The sequence below is a fragment of the Carassius auratus genome, chromosome 23, assembly GCF_003368295.1.
Source record: "Carassius auratus strain Wakin chromosome 23, ASM336829v1, whole genome shotgun sequence".
NCBI lineage: Eukaryota > Metazoa > Chordata > Actinopteri > Cypriniformes > Cyprinidae > Carassius > Carassius auratus.
In genome coordinates this window covers 7,339,343-7,353,372 of record NC_039265.1, presented here as the reverse complement: position 1 = coordinate 7,353,372, position 14,030 = coordinate 7,339,343, and the positions used below count along the sequence as shown (strand labels likewise).

Sequence of the window (14,030 nt, the reverse complement as noted above, 5' to 3'; positions counted from 1 at the left end):
TAGAACTATGCATGAACATAAAGCAGTCACATCACGATACATGATTCCCTTCATTTCATTATTTTTCTTTCGTTCTCCACTCATATATTTTGTGAGTGAATACCGACATCAAGGGTTTCAAGCGATTCTCCTCCCGGTTGCAGCTGAAAACGTAACAATGGATTCGCTGGACCACACACCTGACCGCACACAATGAGACGGCAAGCACCTCGCTCTCATGTGCTGCCAGGAAACATTTCTCCATCAAACTCACATCAAATCAGCACAAATTCATCTTCACAAACCATGCTGCCTCGCACAAACATGCACTTTGCATACATGTCCCACGTCGGGAAGCCAAATTATGCCAGCATGAAGACTTGGAGTAAAAACACCAATGTGCAAACACACACATCAATGAAGAGCAGTGGGAAGAGATCCAGAACCATAAAGCCAATTTATAGAGCGTCACAAAGTAAATGAGGGTAGGATTAATAAGAAAACATTCACCAGAAACTGTCCTTTATTGACCAAATGAAAGAGTGCAGATGCATTCATAAAGCCCCAGAAAACATCATGAGCGTCTATGATCGCAAAACATTAAATAAATGTATCGCATTTTATATACACTAATTTGATGAAAATTGTTCTTCAAATTTGCAAAGAAAAAGAAGGTTTGTGGCATATCTTAGGTAAAAGCCTTGTTTAAACAAGAAACAACTACAAAAATAATTTTAGACCTTTAACGGTTGATGTGTTCAATGTTAAAACCAAGCGATGAAAATAAATATGAAAACACTCAAACAAACTGAGCTTTGCTTTTAAAGAAATATACAATAGATATGAATAATATAAAATATAATATTTCTGCTGTGGCATCTCTTAATGGGAGCAGCTGAAGGAGGAGAAGAAAAAGAGAGAATATGAAACATGATAAATATATGTTAAGTCGCTGGGGTATATTTTTAGCAATAGCCAAAAAAACATTGTATGGGTCAAAATGATCGGTTTTTCTTTTATGCCAAAAATCATTAGGATATTAAGTAAAGATCATATACATTTCCTAACATTATTATATAAAAACCTAATTTTTGATTAGTAATATGCATTGCTACGAATTCATTTGGACAAATTTAAAGGTTATTTTCTCAATATTTAAATTTTTTTGCACCCTTAAGATTCCAGATATTCAAAAAGTTCTCGGCCAAATATTGGCCTAATAAATTATAAATCACTGGAAAGCTTATTTATTCAGCTTTCAGATGCTGTATTAATCTCAATTAACACACTTAAGACTGGTTTAGTGGTCCAGGGTCACACACACACACACACACACACACACACACACACACACACACACACACACATATATATATATATATATATATATATATATATATATATATATATATATATAAATTTAGATGAGGACCTCATTTAAAAAAAAGACCATTGGTTTAGAACCACTCATTATAGCATAAAACTATAATAAATACAAACAATACGAAATATATTAAGTATTAAAAGTACCGGTAAATACTTTTCTTAATTGTACTTTGCTTAAGACTAAAGGCTCAACTGTAGCGCATACATTTTTTTCAGTAACACTTTCGTTTAGGAACCAATTCTCACTATTTACTACTTGCTTATTAACATGCATATTAGTAGCATTTTGGCTGTTTATTTATATATAATAGCACATATTAATGCCTTATTCTGCATGAGCATATTTTAGATCCAAAAACTTAAAAACTATACCTACTATTAATAAGCAGCAAATTATGAGTTTAATGAGGCAACAGTTAGTTAACTGCTCCCCGATCTAAAATGTGACCATTTCGTTGTAAATAATTAAATGGTCTTTCCTTATTCTGTGCAGTTCAGCTGATAGTTAACTTAATAGTTGTAGTTAATGTTTAGTGAAGAAAATTAAGAAATGATATCTCATTATATGATTACTGATTCAATTATACTAATCAACTTTAATTTTCCTTCTTTACTTGCATTATCGCCCTGTGATCACCTGACACCTCACTGGATAACTATACTTCTGACCAACACTTACACACTGTAACTAAACAAACCCTCTCTCTTCATTACAGGTGCCTTTAATATGTGCGGGACACAACTCAAACGACCACATGAATGATACATGTTTTCTGTGACTCTCTCCCTCGTCATGCAGCTTTCTTTTTCCTCTCTGACTGAGTCATCTAATCAGGCTCAAGGTCTTTTGGGTTCTCCGTACATGACTGTGTGTCTGCGAGCGCTGCGGTAACCGTTTGAGGTTCATAAACTTGATCTTATTTCACATCTTTTCCATATGACTGTTTCTGATTGTTTGTTTTCTCATACAGTCACAATCCGTGCCCTCACTGACCAATTGACACTTGTATACGGATATTACAGTTCGCAACATTATGCTTATTTGTATTTGCCATTTGAGATGTGAGTAAAAAGTAGGGCTTTCATTTGTGAAGCAGCCAGCCAGAAACAGTAGGTGTGCATTATCTAATTAACAGTGTGATCAGCCAATCACAGCCACACAGAAGTACCGCCTCTCGTCATGTGACTTTCACAGCTGTAGTTCACTATTTAAACACAACAAGCTCAAAAGACTGACGAGTCCTCCTCTGAATCTTCCTTGTGTCGCTGTTGGATGATGTTGCTCTGAATAAACGAGTGCTTAAATCTCATTTTTCTTGGTTTTACTTCTCTTACTAACTCAATTTCTCATGTAAACCTTTTGACTCTTTTATTTTTGGATTCAACTCTGTGCTTGTCACTTGAAAGATGCAACAGAAAACCAAACTTCAGTATTACTTATCTAAATCTAATTCTTACAGTTTGAGGGTTAGATAGAAATAGCTTTTTAATGTGGCAATCGCAGGAGACCTGTTTAATACAATGTGGGATCATTTCTATAATTTCTAGAGAGCTTCCAATATCATTTATTATTTTATCATTTATGTCTATTTTATATTTGAACAATCCATTAGAACGTGTTTCTTAACAGTGATGTAATCACATGAAAAAAGACATTACAGATTTACTGCACAGTAACAGTACAGTACATTTCCTGAAGCAGGACAATAAATTCACAGCAAAGATAGCAGAGAGACAGTAGCTCGCAGGGGAAGAAGACCCATCTTTGGGGTGGAAAAATGGCCGAGGGGGATCTGAAGGAAGAGAAGGAGGGGTTGCAGCATAAGTGGTGTTCAGTGATGGATAGACTCGAGCCTTGAAAAGCCACACCTGGCTGGCTGCTTTCAAAAGCTCAGCTTTACTCGTGTACAGTGGCGCTATGCATTTCAAACATCTAGCGTCTTCTCACTATCTAAAGGCGCAGCATACTGCAAGTGCAGTCAGAATGCACGCCACCAAAAAGAAAAAAAGACACTCTTCTCTTGTGCGTGTGCGACTTGGTTGCAGTGTGTGTGGCATGTGTACTTTGTGTTTGGACTTGTTTTGCGTCAAAAACATTAGTGTGTACTTACAGATGTATTATTTAAGTGTGGGTTACTTTTCTATCATTCATTGTTTGTTCGATTGCTGGCGCTTTCTCATGCAATTAATGAGCTTGGATTTGTGATTGCTGAGATGACTGTTTCATACCCGCTCTGAACGCTGTTCTGTTTAGACCCTGAAAACTTTATTTGGTTTCCTTTCTTATAGTTGTATCTTCTCCCTTTGTTCTATATCAAACGCTGATTGATGAGGGAGCTAAAAATAAATACTTCAGTCAAAGTGTAAAGATGATAAACAGTTTGGAACAAAGCATTAAATAAGTCGTTTCTGACTAATAAACCGTTCGATTTATGACGTTCCACATTGTAAAAACAAGAAAACACAACTTTTACTTTTAGAAGCTAGCTGACTTTTCTACCTTCTAAATCTGAATTAGATTGTTTTTAGAATATTTTATGGTATTAAAACTATTGTCATATATTTTTGAATATTTTTGGTTACAATCAAATTGGTTAATTTTAGGGCCGGGACTTTAACGCGTTAACTGAGATTAATTAATTACACAAAAAATAACGCGTTAACTAAGATTAATTAATTACAGAAAAAAAATTCCCGCATTTTTTATAACTTTCTCACTGGATGAGTTTCGGCGGACCGATTATACTGAAGCACCAACTAGCGTTCGCATATCACTGCAGCGCATCGAGCCTCAAGTATCATCTCAACGCAAAACATATAGCAGCTAGCGTGGACTTTACACTTTATGTTGAACTATGTATTATTTTGTTGGTGCAACTGGCAGTTTATGTTGAACTCTTTATTGTTTTGGCCAAGGTTATTCAGAGTTGGACTTAGTATGTTATGGCCTCTGAAGCAACAGAGAGATGTTTGTAGTCAGTGTTTCCAATGTTCTGAATGTAATTGACAGTATTGTGTTTTACTTAAAAAAACACTTTACAGAAGGTTCCAGCACTAAAAGCTTCCTGAATTTCTGAAATGTACTATTTCTAAATTGTTTCTAAATAGGCTATTGCTACACTTAATGGCAAAAATTGCACTGGTCTGCTAGACTTGGTTGAACAAAAATAAACAATATTTTGTTGTTTAAGCTTATGTATTCAGTCATTATTCAATGGTATACTATAAATCCATGTGAAAAAAAATTACTTCTCACTGTTCTCAGGTCAAATATTTATATGCGATTAAAATGATCAGATTAATTAATTACAAAGCCTCTAATTAATTAGATTAATTTTTTTAATCGAGTCCCGGCCCTAGTTAATTTACATGTTATCACAAGAAGCACATTTTTCGGGTTATCTCAAAACATTTTTTACAGTACAATCCAAACTGATTCAAATCAGTTTCTGAGAATGTTTTCATTTAAATCAACACAATATAATTCAAATCAAATCAAGAACAATATCTTGAGAGCAAAAGACTAAAATATTTGTCAATAGCACGTCATCAAATTATTATTGTTGTACACATTATTATTATCAATCTTAATATTTTGGCTGTAACTATAACATTACCCTCTCTGCTGAGTTGAACAAATTCTATGTGAAAAAGAACTTTAAAAGTACTTTAATAAAAAACCATTTGTGACAACAATAATAAAAAAAAACATTTATTAGTAAACAAAAAGGTTTTTAAACACAGTAAAACTGTATAGCATATAAAGTTCATTTCTACAACTCACTATACTAATTGATATCTATAATACAATTTAACATGCAATACACTGTTTTTAATTGATTGCTATTAATAATGTTTCTCCGATCATTCAGGCGCTCCAAACCTGAATCCTGAACGAACGATTCTTCACGTTTCTGTCAGTTCTGACACACATTATTTTTTGATAAGAATCAAATCTGGTGTTAAGGCACTCGGAGGAGTTATAATGCCCTTGTGAACTTGGCCTGACTTTATCTCTCTCTTTCTCTCCTCCCTTTTTTATGGGGAGACTTAGTAACCAGCTACTGTTCATACTGCCCACAAAAACACTCCCCAGTGCCCATTTCAGACATTCAGACATTTTAGACACAACACAAGCACATATAATATGCTCACGACAGCAAGTACAAACAAACTCATCGACTGAACCACAAACCCATATTACTGTCACAGAACACTTAAATCATAATGCAAAATAAATAGCTATTTTAATGTAACTCGGTGCATATCTCAGGCACAGCATTGTCCCTGTTCACTCCTCAATGCTGTAAGTGGAGGATATAAGGACTCAGATGAGGGCTGATCCCCATTCTACACTGGGTATTAAGTAGCGTTTGTGCTCTCCAAAGCCTGTCCTACCTATTAACCCCTCTGATGTGCTTTCTCATGATAATCAGCCTGTTACCCACCGAGGAGCATGGAATTGTGGGATGTTTTCAGAGGAGAAACCCCCCTTGATGCACATGCATCACTTTCTCTCTCTCTCTCAAACTCACACACTGAATCAAGCATGCAAGACGCCTTTTTTTAGAGAACACATGAAAATTAAACCGCTGAAACGTTCGTTTAAAACGTCCCACAACATCTACAGCTCTCAAATAATCTCTCAAAGCAGACAACTGTTTGAAACAACTCCTGATGAGGTGTCCAGAAATGACAAGCTCAACAAAATGCAACTACATCTGAGATGGATCAAGAGCTGGAAGTATTTTAAAGAAATATTGTAAACCCATTTCTCAATTCTTCTAGTGAACAATTGAACACGCAAGAACACTTGACGTTAAATGAATGAGGTTTAATCAGTCAAACCCTTGCAAAGATCCTCAAAAGCAAAAGCAAAGCCCATGCTGAAAAACGAAACGCTCTCACAAATCACAATATGCGTTTCAACATGCAATGTCAATAACAAAAGCACTGTCTCGTGACCATCTCACTTCCATTTCCTTATTATGTAGCTCGAGGCAGTGGAAGTGGAAGGCCATGATGGAGCACAACCACCAAACAGGAGCTCGTTGCAGCCTGTTCTTTATCAATCACTGTTAGAAAGCCATTTTAACACATACATCCAATGAATCCAGCCAAAGTGAAATATTTCATCTGGATTATTTTCAATGCAAACAGCAACAAAACAATAACTTTAGCACAACACAAACATCACTGCGTATATTTGAGAAAAAGATAAAACATGGCTACAGGTGTTTGAATAGTGTTGCAATCATGCTGACTGGTGAATTAAAGATTGCCGCAGTTATGCTTATATAAAAAAGCAATGGCATTCACTTTAATTACATTTCCTATACCTTAAACCACTTTAATGAGCAATGCTAGAAATGTGTTTTAAACGATTCATTTCAATACATTTCAAGTGTTTTAAACTGCATTTTACTTATTAGTAACATTATCAAAAATACTGAAAAACATTTTGATAAACTAAGAAACTTGCACATTGTGCCTTCGGTTTCACTCCATATTTAAAGCACCAGTTAAACTCAAGTTTTCCTTTTAGTGGGATGAATATTTTTAGGTATTTGAGAAAAAGGTATCACATGGCTACAGGTGTTTGAATAGTGTTGAAATGATGCTGACTGGTGATTTAAAGATTGGTCGCAGTTATGCTTATAAAAAAAAGCAATGACAAATTAACTTGAATTACAATTTCTATATCCTAAACCACTTTAATGAACAATGCTAGAAATATGTTTTAAGAAATTAATTTCAATACATTTCAAGTGTTTCAAATGCATTTTACTTATCAATAACATTATAAAAAAAGGTTACAAATATTGAAAAAAAACACATTGTGCCTTTGATTTCACTCCATATTTGAACCAGTAGTTAAACTCAAGTTTTCAGTTAAGAGGGATTAATAGTTTAAGGTATTTGGGAAAAGATGTCAGGTGTTTAGTGCATGGGATGATCTTTAATGGTGGATTATTAATAGATTTCATGAGCATAACTGCGACCAAAGAACAAAAATGAACTTTTAAACGACTTTTATTTTTATATCTTAAACCATTTCAGTGAGCTTTCTTCTGTGTAAACACGTTTTTATCATTCTAACACCACATTTCGGTCTATAACTGAAGCCATTTGTCCTCAACTGCACCAGTTGTAACAATATTTTCTTCAATTCAGAGTTGTTATAAAAGTGTAATAAACTCATCAAACTCAAAGTGAATGCACAAACTTCTTTTCAATTTTGTGGGTTAAATTTGTTGACACAAAGTGCACCGATTTCTCACTATGGAACATAAATGAGAGTGATTCTCAGCTTAATCATCCCTCCAGCCAAGCCATATGTAAATGAACATTAATACGAGGAGCCCCACACCTCAACCCACCGCTTGACACTCTTGTTTGTTGAGTACCTCTTGATAGGAATACACAAACAAACAGTTTTTCACACAAGAAGGCATTATAGAAAAGTCACAATCCGCCCAAGAACATCCGATCTGGCAAACAAATGACGAGCAACAGATAAGCAATGGAGGCAGAGTTCTAGTTCGAGACAAACTAGCCTAAAATAGTTGTATATTTACAGCCCAGTGTTATTTTCTCAAATCAAGCAGTGAACTATTCATAGACAGACGCGTTTGTATAAACCAAGAGTTTGAAACTCAACAGGAACGGATCTTCAGCTCGTGTGTGTCCACAGCACATTTTCAGAAATTACTTAAAATTCAACGATTCGCTCCAAAGTCCTACTGAACATCTGTAAACACAGCCGAGCCGATGATCGATCAGATGCTAAAGTATCGGTTTGTAAACAAAATGCATCCGCCGTGTATTTATCGATGAAGTTTGCGAACGTGCAATTAAAAATTAAATACCCGGAGCCTCAACGATGTTTTACAAAATAAGCCAAAAATAAATGACGTCGGCTCGCGAGAAAATATCAACCGTGTTATTACTATGAAGGTCTCGTGTATCATCTGTCATATCGATCGGCGGCCGAAAGAGTTGCATTAATTATCGGGATCTCATTAAAAAAACATGCACACATCAGAGCGTGCAGCTACATTATGAGGACTTGCAGAAAAAAAAACTAGCAACCAAAAACTTTCCAGCGCCGCATTAGTCAATTTCACAAGGAACCGCCGTCACATTCCAGCACCGAATAAGCGCAAACCTACCGTGGGAGCCCCACGCCACCGTCCCCGGTCTTTCTCCTCTTGATCTGTTGTTTTATTATTTTTTCCAATTTTTTTCTCTAATTTTTCTTTTTTCGGGGCCTGAGTGTCTCGCGCTCCTCAGGCTGCAGCAGCAGAGTTATGGGGCGCGCGAGCATTGTGGGAGTGTGACGTCAGGCCACTTTCACAAACTTTTCACAGGGGCTGGTAAACTGGTGCGCGCGCGCGCGTGTTGTGTGTGTTTTTGGGCTTGTAGTTTTCTTATCGTTATGATTGATGAATGATAACGGCGGGCCGACGAGGCTCGTCGCTGAATGTGCATCGAAAGTAAAAGGACTGAGACAGCCGATAGCGTTTTTTAATTATTTAATGCAGGCATGTTTAATGCAAGGTGTCAATAAGCAGCTCTTTATTTTGTCACGTCTCTTTTGATTAATCTCTATTGAAGCTAAATATACGGTCTTAAGCAATTAAACCAATAATTCCAGTTATGAATTGAATTTGAAGGAAGTATCAGTGGTTTGCATGAAGGTGTTAAGATGTTTCTTTCGAATGTTAACTAATAGGCTATATATATATAATGTTAACATTTCAACTTTTAAACTTGTTTTTGCTGCAAGTAAAATCAAAGTAGTTCCAGAATGCAGTGCTAAGTTCTTTGCACGAAAAACATATTAGACTATTATTATTTATTATGCAAACTTAAAAAACAGAGTCGAATGGCAGAATTGTTTGTGGCAAGTTGAATGGAAACATGTATGTAAACATTTTACAGTGTAACCTTTGTACAAAACCTAGCTTCTTATTTTAGCAGGTTTCTTGAAGTATTCTTTATTTATTGTTTATGTTTTTTAGGTTTACAAATGTTACATAATAAATCTACATTGTATATAATAAAAAAAATGGACATTGTAGTTATTGTCTATTTACAGTGTTCTTTAAATCTAATATATCAAATAGAAAGACAAAAGGTTATACACAAGTAAACAAACTATGATCTGTCAAAGCCCTAACATTAAAAGTTTTCATCTATTAGCCTACATGTTATTGCTGAAAATGGCATGTTTGTATTACAATGTCCATCAGATTTACAAGTGAAGAAAAAAATTTATAAGGAAGAAAAATAGGCTGCAATAAATGCAGATATTCATCAAACTAAATTGTTGACAGGATGTTGATTCAATGGGGAAGGCATTGAGAGTCATTCTGACTGATTAATTATTTCAGATAGAAATCAAGACACATCATGCATAAACAAGGTCATTCACAAGCAAACGATCTTGGATGGTCCTTAAATATTCGGATCAGGTAGATTTAATTCTCAAACGATTGTTTATCAAAAAAATAGTTTCTCTTTAGATATTTAATCAACTATTAAGATAGTACGATTTTATACTGCTAGAGAACTGAATAGCCTTGTGGTTATACGTCGGAAGCGAATGTTTGATTTGATGAAAGATGTAGAGGGCAGGTCCCACGTGTAGTTTCCGATAGTCCCGTTTCACCTTGTGTTTTGGGGGAAGAATCACTTCCAGGGCACACCAGCCCGTTTCCTCACCACCCCAACCCCCTCCGACCAGCGGGTGTGTGTGTGTGTGTGTGTGTGTGTGAGAGAGAGAGAGAGGGGGGGTGGGGGAGCAGGGGTCTTCAATAAGCCTCTCGACATGCTGAATGCAAAGGGGCGAAACCTTTCCGAGTTTTTATTTTAAAAAAGAAAAAGAAAACCCTCCAGGAGACCTTCTGGCACCTGAGTGAAATTAAATGTATTCACGAAGGTTTCAGGAGTTTTTCTTTCTTTCTTTCTTTCTTTTTCTTTCTCGGTCCCGAATGTGAATTTATGAGATTTGTTTTGAAATTGTAAAAATAATAATAGTAATATTAAAAATAACAATACAAAAATGTCTTGATATTGAATGCTAATTTGAGGTGATAATATCAGGCTGGAAACGGAATTGTTGCGGGTTTTGTGAGTTGGAGGGGAAGTTCACGAGATCGTTTGAAATGAAGAGATGTTTTACCTCAGGCATGTGCAAAAGATATATACTATGCTACGTTTATTTTAAGCCGTTCTCTTTTAATGCCTTACAGTCACTTAGCCTATATAAAATAATATAAAATTGTTTTTTAACTTCAAAATAAATAATTTAAATGTCTGAAAGTAAATGCATTTTCTCCGAGCAACATTTATATATATATATAGGCTACACAGGAAACATAAAACCGGTCTAAACGTATATAAAGTGTTCGTTAAAAGACTCTCCAACAGTCGGTTGAGAGGAACATGAAAAGATCTGAGATTTTACTAATAAGCTAAAAGGACTCTAAAAAATAAAAGTCTTATAATAATTACCCCCGTTAATTTAACCCTGATTAAGTCATAATAAATTAATTCAGTTAAACTAATATCTTTACATTTAGATGTTACCACATAAAGCACTTGTTTTCACAGCATCATTTACAAACAATGCAAATCAGAGTGACAGACTTGGAAAAGTAATAGTTTGTACACCACATTAAATTTAGACCAAATGGATGAATGATATTTTAAAAGACTTATGTGTGCAGACAAGAAAGAAAGATCAAAAGGGAAAGCCCAAATGACTATACACTGTGTGGTAAGAGATGATTAAAGGTTAGGTGCTGGGGCTTTTATACAATTAAAAAAGACACAGCAAGAACCCCAAATTACTCATTGATCAAATAACAAGTAGAGAAAATGTGTTCATCTATTTTTTTTATTCCCCTAAATGTTTAAAGATGTTTTTTGATGCATATCTGATGCATGTACAGCAATCAGATCATTTAAAAGTTAAGTTAAACAGCATGAACATAATTACAGAACAATAATTACAGATTTGCCCACCAAAAATATTCTATATTCTGCTGAAGAAACTCGCAATAAATCACAATATGTGCAATTCCTTAAATTAAAAATTATTTAAATATATTGTGGCCAATTTTCTTTAAAGAATGTGACACTTTGGGGATGAACAGAACAGAGATTTTATGGTTCTAGGTTAAATGACATATACTGTATCAGTGGCCAATGCGCTGCAGAGTTTAGCTCCAAATTTGATCAAACTACCTGGGACTTTCTAATGATCCTGAAGGCACTGATTAGCATGCTCAGGTGTGTTTGATCAGGTTTAGAGCTAAACTCTGTAGGACAGTGGATCTCGTGGGCCAGATTTGAGGATCCCTGACATATATCTTGCTTAAAGCCATTGTCATGGTGTCAAAACATCTGAGATATATTGTGTGTTCAGATTATCTGAAGCATTACTGCTCTGAGTGCAGCGGTCAGAGGCGACTTCTCCAAACAGCACACAGAGGACTGTGAAGAGAAGGTCAGGTAAACTTCACACACACTGTGAAGTGAAGGTGAGAGGGTGCTGCAGACCGAGCTGGGGAGCAGCGGAAGTTTATCCAAACAAAAGAATTCACATTTCAAAGTATATATTTATTAATAATAAATTAAAAAAAAAAAGTTTTTTTTTAAATTAACTTTTTAAAACACCTAATAAGAACTATCTTTCAAAGTTTACTGCTGGCATAATTTTACATATTAGAGATAATCTTATATGTTAATAGGTGACGTTCTAAGCCTACAAAAACAGAAATATCAAAGCAGTGATTCACAATCTTTCTATTCCTCTAAACTTCTTAAAATGTTTTTTCTTTTTTTTTTTTTTCAGGGAAAGAAGACTATAGAAAGAACTGGACTCATATGGACTAATAAAATCAATGCTATTCCAATATCATGGAATGATATGCAGCAGTGAAGATAATACTGTTTATAATAAAGGCTCTATAAGGGTGTTTTTGCAGTGAGGCCATAGAAGAACCATTTTCGATTCCCCAAAGAGCCTTACAGTGAACAGTTCTTAAATGAACCATTTTGAAGAACATTTGGAAAAATCTAAAGAAACCTTTTCTAATACAAAGAACATTTTTCTGCATTTAAAAGGTTCCAAGGATGCTCCTTTATTTTAAGATGGTAATTTCTGGAGAGATGATTCTGAAAGTTTCTCCAAACAGACGTATTTTCACATCAGTACAATGCATGATATTCTTATTTTTACCATGAATTCAAAGTTCATTGTTAAGATATAAGTTAAGAATTTGTACACATTTTTTTGTGTTCATTCTTTTTGAGGAAAAAACAAAAACAAAACAATTATTGGTTCTATGAAAATGACCTAAACAGCTAATAGGAATAAAAAGTAACTTTACTAAAAGTTTCTGAAAATGTCTTGCGTCGAATGCTTCAAAAGTGCGGCGTATTTACAATGGCATGACCAAATATTTAGGTGAAAATAAAGCTTGCCTAACAACATAGTAGTTTGAAAACACTAAATAAATATGCTGAGGCCAAATGTAGAACATGACTAACTTGATTGAGTCCAGAAGGATGTCGTTTTAAAAAAAAAATCAAAGAGTTCATTAAATTTGGGAAGTGGCCGCTTTCTCTCTCTCTCTCTCTCACACACACACACACACACACACACACACACACACAAGCCTGTGCACACAGCTTCTGTTAGACATCAGCATCCACACACATTCATTCTTTGTCTTTTAGTTCTAAATCCAAAACAACCATTTAAAAAGAAGCTAGCTGAGGAGTCATTATCTGCTTGTTTGTTTATTTGTTCTTCTTTTTTTTTTATTTCCCGGACTCTGCGGCTGGGCTTCATTCAGGTTGATTACAGTGGAGTGGTGGTCTGTCATTTAGATGCTCCAGATTGATTTTAAAGTGCTCTGTGAAACGCCACACACCACACTGCCGGCCCAGTAAAACCTCTCCTCTCTCTCCACCTCAAAAGTGCTTGTAAAAAAACCTATTATGAGGAACAAGGGGAGAGTGAGTTTCAAAGCAAAGTCAACCCTCCATTCCTACAGGACCAGCTCCTAATTACTCTGTGATTAACCATGGGACTCACAAAGCCAATATTTGGCTCTTTATAATGCCATGATGACAGGAAACAGAATGGGGGAAATGCACACTAAAAAAAGCCCGACCAATGTTGTTTGAAGGGCAGTGGGGAACATCTGTGGCTGTTTAGGAGTAAGTAGCCAGTAGTCAAAGCTCTAACAGATTCAGGTGTCATCCTAATTCCTCCTGTTTGCCTCTTGATGCTCTGTTAGCTTGATTTCTACAAAATTCAGCACATTTATTCAAAAGATCCTGTGACATCCTATTAAAGTTACCAATGCCTTGCATAACAAATAAAATAAAAAAAAACATCTATGGAAACAATGGCAATTAAGCAGGGGGTGATTTTGTTCACATCTGGAGTGGATTTTCTCACCAGAACAGTCCACACACTATCAGCTCTACAGTTGCCTTCTCCCCCCTCTGTGCTGCTAAATTGGGGACTGTATTGGGTCAAGGGGAGCATGTATTTTTATTTTTTATTTTTTGGTTAAAAGCAGATGGTTGGTTTATATTAGCTCAGGAAGGTGATAAACAGCTTTGACGCACTGTCAAATCAC

At 35.4% G+C, this 14,030-nt stretch overlaps 1 protein-coding gene across 2 annotated transcripts in view; it reads right to left on the bottom strand.

The window, feature by feature from the left end:
• The window catches only part of plagl2 (pleiomorphic adenoma gene-like 2), a 42,442-nt gene extending 33,657 nt beyond the window's left edge, over nt 1-8,785 (bottom strand). Inside the window, exon 1 of one of the 2 annotated variants that reach the window (XM_026199505.1) lies at nt 8,538-8,785. The gene's annotated coding sequence lies outside the window, so the exon portion shown is untranslated. The remainder of the gene's footprint in view (nt 1-8,537) is intronic. The other variant, XM_026199503.1, reaches the window with a different exon arrangement.
• Between the last annotated feature and the right edge of the window lie 5,245 nt (nt 8,786-14,030).